Source organism: Pelophylax lessonae, assembly GCF_965119305.1.
Source record: "Pelophylax lessonae genome assembly, chromosome: 2".
Taxonomy (NCBI): Eukaryota; Metazoa; Chordata; class Amphibia; order Anura; family Ranidae; genus Pelophylax; species Pelophylax lessonae.
Window position 1 is genome coordinate 507,880,941 of NC_138769.1, and position 15,606 is coordinate 507,896,546.

The 15,606-nt window shown below is 40.5% G+C and overlaps 1 long non-coding RNA gene across 1 annotated transcript in view; it reads right to left on the minus strand.

Moving 5' to 3' along the window:
- Positions 1-1,038: 1,038 nt before the first annotated feature.
- Positions 1,039-15,606, minus strand: part of LOC309545132 — a 423,442-nt gene continuing 408,874 nt past the window's right edge. Inside the window, exon 3 of the long non-coding RNA XR_014224876.1 lies at positions 1,039-1,283. This is a non-coding gene — a long non-coding RNA (uncharacterized lncRNA). The remainder of the gene's footprint in view (positions 1,284-15,606) is intronic.

A 15,606-nucleotide genomic window follows, 5' to 3' on the forward strand; every position in this document is an offset into this window, starting at 1 on the left:
ATTAATCTTCATTCCACCATCATCCCCTTATTTCCTGGATATGTCCACTGTTGGTGCGTGACACATCAAGTACTGTGGGGCTGCCTTCACCATCTGCCTTGCAGCCTGGAACGGACTCCCATGAGCTGACAGTCACCTGCCGATGACGTCATCCGCCGGCGCCGCTCGAGACAGCTGAGGCGAGGAGACGCCGGCTTGTTGCGGTCCTGCGGCCGGCTCGTTCCACAGGGAGATGTGCTTCTCCCCACCACCCCCAGGCCACGGATCTCCCTCTCTACCACTCCTCATGTATGGTCGCTCCCTGGGCTTCTCCACCATCTGAGAGATTTGAGAGATGTTTTCACCTGCCTCCCTGACCTCCACCACAGGTACTGCCTAACTTCTTGGACATATCCTGCTTACCAGCATTTATACCAGTTTTAATAAATGAGACATTTTATTATTTGTGACCATTCATCATTATGACATTTCATTTGTGACTCCTGTTATTGTTTTGGGCAGCGCTTACATTCCCATCCATTTGTTGTGTTTTAATACAGTAAACCCCCAGTTTTTGCTGTCCCGGTATTTTGCGTTTTTTTCTGTAAGACCTATTAATATTATTTTACTAATTAAATCATTATTAATTAAGTATTTTTTGTGTTTTCCATTGCTCTTGCTCTGTCTCTCAGTATCTTTTATGTGTTTAAATGTGTTTCTATTGTTTTAAAAGTATGTTTAAGGACCTTAAAATGCTTTTAAAAGTACAGTGAAAGTTATAAAAACATGCCTACAGTGTATTTAAATAGGGTATTTCTATTTTGCGGATTTTCACTTATTCTGGGTGGGTCTGGAAAGTAACCCCCACGATGGAGGGGGGTTTACTATATAGTTTGTACTATAATATGAGGAAATTTATACTCCAGGCAAAAATATAAGGACGATGTAGCACAGAAAGGAAAAAAATGTAGTCTTTATTATATATTAACCTTAGACAAGTCAGCACTGGTAGACATGTTTTCTGATTCTAACAGTACTGAAAAGAAAATCATGGGGGAAGTGGGCTTTCTGGCTTTGATATTTCTTCCACAAAAAACAACAAAATAGTCTAATGCATAAAAAAGTAATTACACATTCATTTCTATCCTACTAATTAAAATAATACAGTCAAGGATACCTGGCAATTCCATGTACAGGTGAACTTGTCCCCGGCCATGCTTCACTTCGTGGTTAGTTCTAGACATCATGGCTAAGATATTTCAGATGTTTCCTTTATATAGTCATCCACTGTGTTACAGAGATGCCTTTGGGAGAAATGCAGGAATCTTTTTTATTGACATTTAATGAAAAAAATATACATGTTTTTACTTTTCAACATTCAAGTGTTCTATTTAACATTAGCTATCCAATTCTGACAATGCTCTGTTGTTCTTTAGTAGATCTCTGCTTCATTGATGGTACAATATGTTTTATCCTATATCAAGCCTCCACAGACTATCAAATACTACAAGCCAATTTGAAAGGTCTTTCTTTGCCAGGATCATTTTGACCATAGCAGAATTTGATAATTTTAACCCTTCATCTAGCTCTTTCAGATGCCCCAATAAATTCATTGCCACATATAGCAGTAAAGCAGTCGGTTTCTTTTATTGAAACAACACTTTGAGGTCTTCTACCACAACCTTTCTCTCTCTCGTTCTTAAAATCTACCTTTAACCTTCTAGCCACTTGCTTCTGCCTTGGCCTTTGCTTCTGTTTTTTTAAAGTATGATACTCTCTCTCAACCATCCATAAAGCAAAGTGTCTTATGAGTTTGTATTTCTCCGATTCATTTTCCTCTGCATTTGAAAATTCTATCTTTGTTTAGGGTCTTACGAGAAACCTTATATTGCTTTGCTTTCTTGCACTTTGCTGAAAATGTACTTCATTTGCATTGACATCACTGTTTTCATAAATTTAGGTGGTGGTAAGTTTATATCTGAATGAGGAGAATAATATTTTATACATTTGAATTTAGTTATACTGTTTCACAAAAGAAATTGGAACAGAAGCTGAGGAGGCAGAAACTAAGTTAAATGGTTATAAATGGGAAAATAATTGTCTAAAAATGGAAGACGCAAATGTATTTGTAAATTAACTATATTCAAAATAGCCTTAAGTTAGCACTGATATTAGGACATATACAAATATGAGTTCTAAGAAAAAGCACAGTATATATAAAATATTAAACCAGTATTTGAAAGCTATTTTTTTTTTTTTTTTAAAGCCTGTGGTGTGTGAAACACACTCAAAAGACTTACACCCGGTGCATAAAAAAGTGCACACACGCAAACGTGAGACACACAAAAAGTGCACAAGGCGTACACATGGCCCTCCTCCGAAGAGGAAGGGCCCTGACCCTGATCCCCCGGGGCGCGAAGCTCCTGACAGGGACTGAGGTACTCACTTTGGTCCACCCAGCCGAAACCGGGCAGACCCCATTCTTCAGGGGGACTGCCGAAACAGCCCAACCCGAGTACTAGGTGGGGCTCCCCCGAAGGGAGACCCCATGGGAGAGGGCGAACTAAGCCAAAAGGCCATATCCACCCAAGACTTACAGGGCAGGCCCGAGGACCTACGCCATCCAAGTCGTGCAAGTGACAAACAACCAAAAAGGGACACACGTGAACACACAAAAAAAGAAAAAACCGAGTGGGGAAAAGGGAAGTGGAGAAGTGCTGGGTAGTGCCTAAGTGCAAGACCTCGGCAGGCCCCCCCCGGCCAGGAATAAAAAATTCCTCTGGTGTTGGCCAAAAGGCCCACCCCAAGAGGCAGGTGCAGAAAAAGTGTGATGGTGCAGTGACCAAAGTGCCACAAAAACTCAGGTGAGCTGCCCCTCACCAGTGAAATTGAGGCACCCCTGGGCTGCCACCCCAGGGGCACGTACACCACGGGCTTTTTCGGACTCAGCCCATGGCCAGACCAAGCGTAGCCCTTCCTGTCAGGAGGCCAGGAATGCAGACAGCTCAGGGAGAGCCCAACCTCGAAGGGTATAGAAAATGGCCCCCTTCTCAGCCAAATTCACCCAGGAGGAAGGGCCCTTCCCGTCACCATCCGCACTCTCACCAATTACATCCAGGAGCAGTACTAACCGGTTGACCACGCCGGCTTTCTCGCTCCCTTCAAACTGACAGGGGCGGACCCATTCAAATCAGGAAGGCATTGGAACCATCCGGCTTTCTCTGGTTTGGCCTACTCCGGTCCTCCAGTTACGCCCAGAGCGCCCCGGTTAACTTCGGCCACCACATACTAACCTTCCGGTTCCATTCCAACACTGATAAGAACAGATACTACACTTGATCTTAGCCAAAAGGCCGAGAAGCGATGTATTTGAAAGCTATTGTGGGGGATGTACCTATTCAAGGTTACCAAGTGGTCATCATTCCAAAAATTACAAAATATCTTTTTTGTTTCATGTATAGATCTGACCAGACTTATGGGAAGAACACCCCACTCTCCCACCCCAAGACCTCATTAGCATAGTCCACCTGTGAGTAGTTACAGGAGGCGTCCCTTCATTGCAGTTTTAGCAGAGGAATCTGCAGCTAGCAAACTTCTCCCATGACAGGAGTGAGTATTGCCCTATGGTTCTGAGAAGTAGGATTTATCTTTTCTATGAATAGTGTAGGACCCACTGAAAATGGGGTACTTTGACGAAGTGGTGGGCTTAAGCACAGTATGGCCATATGTTGTGACTAAATCCCCATATTTATTTAATAAGAGCAGGTGTTTTTAAATAGCCTTGCAAGATTTGAAAACAACTTATTTCTGTGTATGTGTGTGCTATTATATTGTTCAATTTGTATATTGGTCTTTTAGCAGCACCAACCTGAGAATTGTGCGTTTAGGGTGTGCCCCCCAATATCTTTTTTGTTAGCACTGATATTAGGACATATACAAATATGAGTTCTAAGAAAAAGCACAGTGTGTATATATAAAATATTAAACCAGTATTTGAAAGCGATTTTGGGGGATGTACCTATTCAAGGTTACCAAGTGGTCATCATGTGAAATACAAAAAAACTATCAGCGCAAACCCAATATATGTGATAAAATAACTCAACCTCAATTCACTGTGCATAAATCAGGTGTGTGAAAGTATATAAGTGGTATCCGGCAGCATACACCAATCGTGTTTCACAAATCACAATAAACTATAAATCCTACCAAAATGTGATGCGCCAGAAATATAATAAAAAAGTGATGACTTTAAATACAATAAATCATATCCAGTTCATAAGGCACATAGCAATGTGTGTGCTTCCAATAAAGTCATATGAAGAGTGTCCCCGTATCCAATTGAAGAAAATCCAGTGATGAAAACAAGTTGTAAACACCAATTAGTGAATCCCTCCACCAGGTGAATTAGCCTCTCACCTTCCTAAAGGACCCAAACGGGCCAGCAATCACATGTATCATGGATCAGACTTCCAGGAAAGAGCCACACTGTATTGCACCTCGAGGGATCCCGGGACATATAAAAAACAGATGAAGAAATCTAGTGCTCTCTGCTTACTAATAAGGGTGTGCTTTATTAGAGAAAGGCAGATCAACTCACATTTGTTGGGCACTCAGCCGTGCCTGCTGTATAAGCGATGTCAGCGATCTGTTACCAGAGAGAGACTCTGCGTCGGCCACGCACGCTCCGTCCCCCTATACGCGTTACGTCGAGCGTAATGCTCCTTTGACTTCCTCGGTAGGGGTGGCTAGTGCGTGCCAAGCCTCACTTTAAATACATCAACACTCAGGTGGATTGGCCAGCAGATCTCAGTCCCTCCCCCCGCTCATAGCTCACAACAGGACATCGGAACCTCCGAACCAGGCATGTTTACGGCGGTGTCACTGGCTCATATCGCTAATGGGGCAATTTTAATGTATGGGCATTGATCAAATTACTATTGCACATTGCGGAGATCGCGTGGTGGCGCAGATACCTCTCTGGTTTACATTAAAACAACTAAAACACGTATTCACAAAATCTCATACCATAATTAACAATATTAAAAATATTAAAAGTACATCAATAAGCTAAAACGTGGAATAATAAATGTTGGCAATTAAAATAAATGTTATAAAATATATATATATATATATATATATATATATATATATATATATATATATAAATTTTTTTTTTTTTTTTAAATATATATAAAAATGTTTGGTCTCAGATAAAAATATAATGCATGATGGGGTGTTATCTATTACTAATAAAACAATTTAGATCGAAATCCTTATTTAAACCTCTGGGTGCCAACACCTTGGCCTCGTAGACCCAAAAGGATTCCCTTCTACTAAGCTGGAGAATATAATTACCTCCTCGCCAGTGTGGTTGGACATGTTCAATTCCCCAGAATTTCAGGGAATGAGGTTTCTTATCATGAAACATTTTAAAGTGCTTGGATACGTTGTGTGAAACCTCCCCCTTCTTTATGTTAGAGATATGTTCCCCTATCCTCACGTTTAGGGCTCTGGAGGTGCGTCCTACGTACTGGAGTCCGCACCCACATTCCATCATGTAAACAACCCCAATTGTGGTACATGTTATTAGGTCTTTAATCTGGTATTCTTTACCTGTGCTATTACAAATAAAAGTTTTCTTCTTTTTGGTGTTTTTTTTAGTCTGCTGGCAAACACCACATCTGCCGCACGCATGGAATCCAGACAAGAACTGAAAAATTGTATTTTTCTTGGGTCTAGGGGGATCTATCACTCCCGGGGCCAGCCTGTCCTTCAAAATAGGAGCTCTCCTATATATGAAGCCAGGTCTCTCCGGGAGGTGGGGTCCCACAATTCCATCTTGTTTAAGCACCCCCCAGTGCTTTCTTACAATGCGTTCAACCTGTTTATGCTGAACGTTGTAATCTAGCACTAGTTTAAAGTTGCTGTTGTTTCTATTATCATCCCTGGACGCAACAGCCTTGTTGGCTAAAAGTTCTGTTCTATTCAGATTGGATACTTGTTGTAGATCAGAAGACACTTTTTTCATATCGTACCCTTTAATTTTAAACCTGTCTACCAATATTTGGGACTGTGCTTTGAAATCTTCCTCCTTAGAACAGTTCCTCTTAATACGGATCAGCTGACCCCTCGGAATATTAAAAAGCCAATTCCTGTGGTGGCAGCTGTCCATAGACAAATACGAGTTACGGTCAGTAGGTTTAAAAAAATTCCTAGTGTGTAACTGGCCGTCTAGAACAAAAATCTCTAGATCGAGGAACTGTATCTTTTCTTTGCTCTCAGTCCATGATAAAACAATGTTCCTATTGTTAAAATTCATTCTACCTTTAAAATCATTAAAAGAATTCAAATCTCCCTCCCGAATCATGATCAGATCATCTATAAATCTCTTGTAAAAGATCAGTTCTGGGGGTCTGTTGGATAAAACCTCTTCTGCTTCCCATTGGGCCATGAATAAATTGGCTACACTGGGGGCAAATCTAGCCCCCATAGCCACGCCTTTGGTTTGTAAGAAAAAGTCCCCTGAGTACCAAAAATAATTATGTTTTAAACAAAAATCCAAACTTTCTAACAGGAATTCTATATGATCACCATCCAATCCCGACTCATCCAGGGCCCATGATGTGGCCCTCATTGCGGCATCATGCCCGATGATCGTGTACAGAGAGCCTACATCTGCAGTCGCCAGAATGCAGTTCTCTGAGATAGGAAGGGATTGTAGGTCCTGAATGATATGTTTGGTATCTTTTGTATATGCTGGTGTCTGGGTAACCAATGGCTGCAAGTAAAAATCAATGTATTGGCCCAATCTGGAGCTCAGGGAGTCAATACCGTTAATGATTGGTCTCCCCGGAGGTTTCTCCACAGACTTATGGATTTTGGGGAGAAAGTATATAGTAGGGGTTCGACAGGCGGTAGGGTTTAAATAAAGTGCTTCTTTTTTATTCAAAATGGCGTCATCCAGCCCATTTTGAATTAGTACATCCAGTTCTTTTTTATATACATTGAGTGGGTTACCCCTCAAGCAACAATATGTATTCGGGTCTGAAAGTTGTCTTTCCATTTCATTATTATAATAATCTTTACTCATGACAACAATACCCCCCCCCCCTTTATCCGCTGGTCTTATCACCAGCTGTTTATTAGCTTCCAGGCTAGTAATACCATTTTTAATCCATTGGGGGTCTTGAATTTTCCTAACTTTTAATTGCTCGATATCTTGGGACACCAGATTTTTAAAAACCTCCATATATTTGCTATCTTTATTTGGTGGAATGAACACAGATTTGTTTTTCAACATCGAGTAGTGTGTTCTCTCACTATTCATGGGGCGATGGTCTGGTTTAGATAGGAAATACTTCTTCTGATTTAAACCCCTCATGTATTTCTGTAAGCTAACATATGTGTCGAATTTATTTAGGTTTTTCACTGGGGCATATATTGGGTTTGCGCTGATAGTTTTTTTGTATTTCATTTGATTGTGTCTTTCACTCACCTATTAGCAGCAACCATGGATATATTTGATTATTTTGATAATAGGAATATTATAATTGATGACATCTTCTCAGGAGATAAAAACAGAGGCAGATATGAGGACATTACACAGTCCTTTAAGAAATTAGGTATTCTTATGGAAAAGAAAACCAGGGCTTGGTGGGATATTGTGTCATTTGAGCAGTATATAGCCCACCAACTCACCCCAAGACGTCTAAGGTGGGAAGTCCCCCCTAATGACGGACTTGAGGATGAGGAGTCATTAGATGAGTGGTTTATTCAATTCTAAAGGACAAGACCTCATGAACTTCCTGCTTACTCGCAAACGCAGGAAACTTGCGATAATTGAATCGCATATAGCTGAGCTCAAAAAGAAATTGGAGTCACTTAAAGACTCTCCTGAATTTAACCAACTAGCAGGAGAACTAAAGAAAAAATTAGAAAAAACAGATAAAGAAACTCAGGAAAAAAAGAGAAAGAAGTTCATTAGGGATATGAATGATTATAGAGGGAATGAAGTCTTTAAGTGGCAGAAAGATCTTCAGAGTAACTCTATATTACCATCCCGTGACAGTACACCGGAGAGAGTAAACATGACACCCCCTGTATGGAGCAGAGCGCCGCCTGCTCCTGCAAGGCGGGAATCTAACAACACTCCTGTACCCACCTACCATGCACCACAAAGAGGTAATGGAAGGGGGAGGAGAGCAGGAAGAGGTGGACCAAGAGGAAGAGGTAGAGGTCAAGGGAGGAACAATGGTGGCCCTTATCATCAAACACAGGGAAATGGCGGCCCATATCAACAGGCACCAAGGAATAGTAATGGCCGTATTTCCCAACACAAGGGAACAGGAATGGTCCCTATCAGGCAGAACAAGGGAATTGGTACCCCCAGGAACCAAGGGGCACCCTGGATCAACGACAAGACATGAGGGACGAGTCAATATATGACTCCCCTCGCCCGTCTACGTCATATAATATCCCCACCATGAATAGGTTCACCCCACTCTACCCGCCAGCCGCAAACAACAATCCCCCGGATGTTTTTTTAGAGAAACCCGGTGCCCTGTGGGGGTACAAGGGTCCAATTGGAAAACATTCTGGGGAAAAAAGAAAAGGAAAGAGGACGACGAGCAGGTCGACGCCTCCAAAAAGAGCAAAACCCAATAGGAGCAGGCATATTCAACATCAGTGGCATACCTTTGACCAAGGAGGAGACGAAAGTCTTAGATAAAGGGTTAAAATATGCCCCAGTGAAAAACCTAAATAAATTCGACACATATGTTAGCTTACAGAAATACATGAGGGGTTTAAATCAGAAGAAGTATTTCCTATCTAAACCAGACCATCGCCTCATGAATAGTGAGAGAACACACTACTCGATGTTGAAAAACAAATCTGTGTTCAATCCACCAAATAAAGATAGCAAATATATGGAGGTTTTTAAAAATCTGGTGTCCCAAGATATCGAGCAATTAAAAGTTAGGAAAATTCAAGACCCCCAATGGATTAAAAATGGTATTACTAGCCTGGAAGCTAATAAACAGCTGGTGATAAGACCAGCGGATAAAGGGGGGGGGGGGGGTATTGTTGTCATGAGTAAAGATTATTATAATAATGAAATGGAAAGACAACTTTCAGACCCGAATACATATTGTTGCTTGAGGGGTAACCCACTCAATGTATATAAAAAAGAACTGGATGTACTAATTCAAAATGGGCTGGATGACGCCATTTTGAATAAAAAAGAAGCACTTTATTTAAACCCTACCGCCTGTCGAACCCCTACTATATACTTTCTCCCCAAAATCCATAAGTCTGTGGAGAAACCTCCGGGGAGACCAATCATTAACGGTATTGACTCCCTGAGCTCCAGATTGGGCCAATACATTGATTTTTACTTGCAGCCATTGGTTACCCGGACACCAGCATATACAAAAGATACCAAACATATCATTCAGGACCTACAATCCCTTCCTATCTCAGAGAACTGCATTCTGGCGACTGCAGATGTAGGCTCTCTGTACACGATCATCGGGCATGATGCCGCAATGAGGGCCGCATCATGGGCCCTGGATGAGTCGGGATTGGATGGTGATCATATAGAATTCCTGTTAGAAAGTTTGGATTTTTGTTTAAAACATAATTATTTTTGGTACTCAGGGGACTTTTTCTTACAAACCAAAGGCGTGGCTATGGGGGCTAGATTTGCCCCCAGTGTAGCCAATTTATTCATGGCCCAATGGGAAGCAGAAGAGGTTTTCTCCAACAGACCCCCAGAACTGATCTTTTACAAGAGATTTATAGATGATCTGATCATGATTCGGGAGGGAGATTTGAATTCTTTTAATGATTTTAAAGGTAGAATGAATTTTAACAATAGGAACATTGTTTTATCATGGACTGAGAGCAAAGAAAAGATACAGTTCCTCGATCTAGAGATTTTTGTTCTAGACGGCCAGTTACACACTAGGAATTTTTTTAAACCTACTGACCGTAACTCGTATTTGTCTATGGACAGCTGCCACCACAGGAATTGGCTTTTTAATATTCCGAGGGGTCAGCTGATCCGTATTAAGAGGAACTGTTCTAAGGAGGAAGATTTCAAAGCACAGTCCCAAATATTGGTAGACAGGTTTAAAATTAAAGGGTACGATATGAAAAAAGTGTCTTCTGATCTACAACAAGTATCCAATCTGAATAGAACAGAACTTTTAGCCAACAAGGCTGTTGCGTCCAGGGATGATAATAGAAACAACAGCAACTTTAAACTAGTGCTAGATTACAACGTTCAGCATAAACAGGTTGAACGCATTGTAAGAAAGCACTGGGGGGTGCTTAAACAAGATGGAATTTTGGGACCCCACCTCCCGGAGAGACCTGGCTTCATATATAGGAGAGCTCCTATTTTGAAGGACAGGCTGGCCCCGGGAGTGATAGATCCCCCTAGACCCAAGAAAAATACAATTTTTCAGTTCTTGTCTGGATTCCATGCGTGCGGCAGATGTGGTGTTTGCCAGCAGACTAAAAAAAACACCAAAAAGAAGAAAACTTTTATTTGTAATAGCACAGGTAAAGAATACCAGATTAAAGACCTAATAACATGTACCACAATTGGGGTTGTTTACATGATGGAATGTGGGTGCGGACTCCAGTACGTAGGACGCACCTCCAGAGCCCTAAACGTGAGGATAGGGGAACATATCTCTAACATAAAGAAGGGGGAGGTTTCACACAACGTATCCAAGCACTTTAAAATGTTTCATGATAAGAAACCTCATTCCCTGAAATTCTGGGGAATTGAACATGTCCAACCACACTGGCGAGGAGGTAATTATATTCTCCAGCTTAGTAGAAGGGAATCCTTTTGGGTCTACGAGGCCAAGGTGTTGGCACCCAGAGGTTTAAATAAGGATTTCGATCTAAATTGTTTTATTAGTAATAGATAACACCCCATCATGCATTATATTTTTATCTGAGACCAAACATTTTTATATATATTTAAAAAAAAAAAAAAAATTTATATATATATATATATATATATATATATTTTATAACATTTATTTTAATTGCCAACATTTATTATTCCAGGTTTTAGCTTATTGATGTACTTTTAATATTTTTAATATTGTTAATTATGGTATGAGATTTTGTGAATACGTGTTTTAGTTGTTTTAATGTAAACCAGAGAGGTATCTGCGCCACCACGCGATCTCCGCAATGTGCAATAGTAATTTGATCAATGCCCATACATTAAAATTGCCCCATTAGCGATATGAGCCAGTGACACCGCCGTAAACATGCCTGGTTCGGAGGTTCCGATGTCCTGTTGTGAGCTATGAGCGGGGGGAGGGACTGAGATCTGCTGGCCAATCCACCTGAGTGTTGATGTATTTAAAGTGAGGCTTGGCACGCACTAGCCACCCCTACCGAGGAAGTCAAAGGAGCATTACGCTCGACGTAACGCGTATAGGGGGACGGAGCGTGCGTGGCCGACGCAGAGTCTCTCTCTGGTAACAGATCGCTGACATCGCTTATACAGCAGGCACGGCTGAGTGCCCAACAAATGTGAGTTGATCTGCCTTTCTCTAATAAAGCACACCCTTATTAGTAAGCAGAGAGCACTAGATTTCTTCATCTGTTTTTTATATGTCCCGGGATCCCTCGAGGTGCAATACAGTGTGGCTCTTTCCTGGAAGTCTGATCCAAGATACATGTGATTGCTGGCCCGTTTGGGTCCTTTAGGAAGGTGAGAGGCTAATTCACCTGGTGGAGGGATTCACTAATTGGTGTTTACAACTTGTTTTCATCACTGGATTTTCTTCAATTGGATACGGGGACACTCTTCATATCACTTTATTGGAAGCACACACATTGCTATGTGCCTTATGAACTGGATATGATTTATTGTATTTAAAGTCATCACTTTTTTATTATACAAGTGGTCATCATCCCAAAAATTACAAAATAGTCAAAACGACACAAAAAAAATGGAGTTCAGGGATGACCGCAAGGTATGTAAAAATAAGATAAAGCATAAAAACCAAAGTTTTTTTACAAAAGATTTTCATAAAATCATCAAACACATCTTAAAATACACAATTGCCAATCATGCCCTGATAATGTCTACGTGTTTCAAAAGTGACTCGCTTCTTTAGGACTGTATTTAAGGACAAATGTACATTACATAGGGGGTTCAATCCGTATGTACACCTTAAAATAACACAAAAAGAGTGAACTGACTATGATATCCCGGACAGTGGGGTGGTGTTGGGGAACCCAGCAGGGGAAGAATTTTAAGAAAACCTTTTGTACTAAACATTGTTTTTTATACTATATCTTATACATATATTCCTGAATCCCTTTTTTTGTCTTGCTTGATTATTTTAAATAAATAAAATATCACCTTTATTGGCAAGAGCTGAATAAAACATACATTGGTTAAAAAAGTATTGTGAGGCCATGCTAGTAATGCAAATCTTACTAAGTATCACATTACATTGACCTTCTATGAATGAATGTGAGAACAGTCCAAAAATAAAATTGCACAGGACCAATTCCTCAAAAGGCTGTTCTAATATTATATCAAGGGAACCTCCTGAAAGGACTGGAATTTTGGTATCATAAAGTCTTAAGCCTGGGTTTACACTAGTGCTGCTGCTTGATTATGCATTTGCTGTATGTTTTTGTGTGTTTTTACATGCATTTTCAAGTCTCCTGGTGTTGCACGCACAGTCTATTTTACTTTCATAAATGAACCTCAGAGTTTATGCAACAATGATATACCTGTGGAAGGGTGAAACCCTAATAATGCTATAAGCATAGATTTGTGGCATTACTTTGTGGGAAGTGGTATTTCTGAAGCTCAGCGGTGCATGGTAAGCTCGCGTGACTCAAAAAAGCCCATGTCAATCATGACAAAGGAATAAAGTTACCAAGCTACTGTATATAAGTGATCCACAGTATTGCTATGACTCCTGCTGTCTAGCCCAGGAATTGGGTCAGCTGGATGAGACTGGAAGTTTGTGCCATTTTACCCTAATATGATTCATCCTCAGAGAGTGTGTTGGGCTATCTTGTGCTGTGCTGTCTTCCTTTCTGGTTTAAAAAAGTCCAGACCGGATTTATGAAAGGCAAGTAGGTGGTTCACTTTGTAAGGGAACTTTCCTTAGCTTAATGAATGGGGTGAAACTTCACTTTGCAAAGAATACGCAATCATGTGCAAGGATAATAATACACAAAAACTGTATTTTTGTTTGCTTATGATTGGATGATGGAACTCAGTAGAGCTTCACCTTATTCACTAAGCAAAGGGTAAATTTCCCTGGAAAGTAAAAATTCCCTTGCAATGTGAAAAGCCTATTTGCCTTTACAAAATCAACACCTACTTGTCCCACACTGGAATGCATGTAATAAATGCTGAATGAAGTTTATAAGATATCAAAAAAAGAACATTTTAATACAAAAGGCTCATTTCACAAAGCTAATAGGCCAGGATACGGGTTTTGATTTTCAAAACAGTAATAGTTATTTTTTTTAATTTTATTTTTTATTTTTATCACTTTATTAAGGTTTCAAAGAGTATCATTACACAATATATAACAAAAAAGCAGAGGAAGACCACATCGTTTTGACTATCACAAAGAGTGTTTTCACTATGATACAGACTCTTAATCTTCTAATATTCAGGTAATAATTAATAAGCCGCTTATCTGAAAAAGGACAGACATAATCAGGACAGCAAGGCACTTAAAAATCTCTGCCTCTTCCCCATATCTCTTCCCCTTCCCTCTCCTCCCTCCCTTAACTGTTACCTTTCTTCTCTTCATTTTTTCCTCTATACTTTATTTTATAACATACTGTGAATTTCTTCTTTTGTCTCTGGTCTTACTTTACTTTCCTACTCTCTTTTTCTACTCTTCCTATGGGCCAGGAGGATGTATTTTTTTATAATATAACTAAACTAATACTATAAATAAAAACAAACACAAATTAATTTTTTGGCATAAATAAATGGCCGCGGCACTTTATTGGTTATAAATAAATTAAATAATTATTTATTCAAAATTCCATCAAATAAATTTCAATTCCAACAAAATTATAAAACATAAATCTGTATCGCTCAGTCCCAGAACTCGAGCGAAAATAAACATATTTAAAACCACCAAAGTCCCCCCTTGATCCAAGGGTGACTCTACCACATAAAGTGCCAGCGACGGGTGGGGGGGAGGGGAGCTCGCCAGGCAGTCACTTCCTAACTGAGGGGCTTACCTCAGAGACCCCCTATATAAAGCCTTGGGTCAGAATGTTCTAGAGGGGTGCGCGCTGCTGTGAAGCCCGCCAAAACTATGAGGGGCTACTTTATTACATTTAAAGGGGCAGTGTCCTATAAATTAAATAAATTCTGACACAAATTTTTTTTTTTTTTTTATAACATTCCCTGTCACATGTGCGAGGGCACCTATTACTTGTGCCCTCTTACCATTCTTTCCTTCCCTTCCCTCCCCCTTCCCAATCAGTCATACTACCATGCATACACCTGCCAACAACAACAAAAAAAAAAGAAAAAAGGGGTGGGATGGGGAGGCCTCTCGGTCTCGGCAATGTTTAGACTAGTCCCCAGAACACAAATTCTGGGGAGTAGGGGGGAAAAGCTGTTTCCCCTCGCCTGAGGCAATATAAAGGCTCCATGCACTCCAAGTCAACTTATATTGTTCCTGCTTGTATTGTGAGGAAAGTACCAAATCTTCCATTTTATTTATATATTCCAGTTTCCGTGCCCAATCAGATGCTGAAGGGGTATACATCTTCCTCCAATACTGGGGAATACACGCTCTTGCAGCATTTAACATGTGGGGTAATATAGATCTTTCATATTTCCTAGTTGGTATCTCTGATATGTGTAGTAGGCAGAGGGCTGCATCTCCCTCAATCCTATGATCCGTTACTTTTTGGATTATACCCCCAACTTCTACCCAGAATCTTTTTATATCCGGGCAGGTCCAGAAGATGTGGTACAGCGTACCCTTTTCTCCCCCACATCTCCAGCACCTATCCGATTCCTGTGGATACCACTTATGTAATTTGTCTGGTGTGTTGTACCACCTGGTTAGGATCTTATAATTCATCTCCTGAACTTTAATGCATTTTGTTGGCCTAAACACTGACCCAAAAATCCTCTGCATCTGCGCTTCTGTTATTTCTTTATCTAGGTCTATTTTCCATTTCTCCATCCAGTTTTAATTTTGGTTGTTCTAGAGGGGCATTCAGCAGTTTGTACATATTAGAGAGAGTACGCCCTGTACTCCCCGATTTCTCGCATAGTTTCTCGAAGTTCGTCAAGGGTTTCACAAATCTCTCCGGTTCTGGAAGTGACTCCAAAAAATGCCGCAATTGGAGTGCTTCCCAGAAAGGGAGTCCAAATGGTCCATTCCTATCTATTAAATTAGTTATTGATGGCCAATTCCTCTGGTTCACAAAAGCTTTTACACATTCTTGTCCTGTTTCTCGCAATTTTCCAAATCTCTGTCTATCTAGGCCCGGAATAAAGCTAGGGTTCCCTAGAATAGGGTATAGGGGTGATTCAGTTGTTGTTAAATTTTGCCTAAAGCACTGTTGGTTACCTATCTTAAT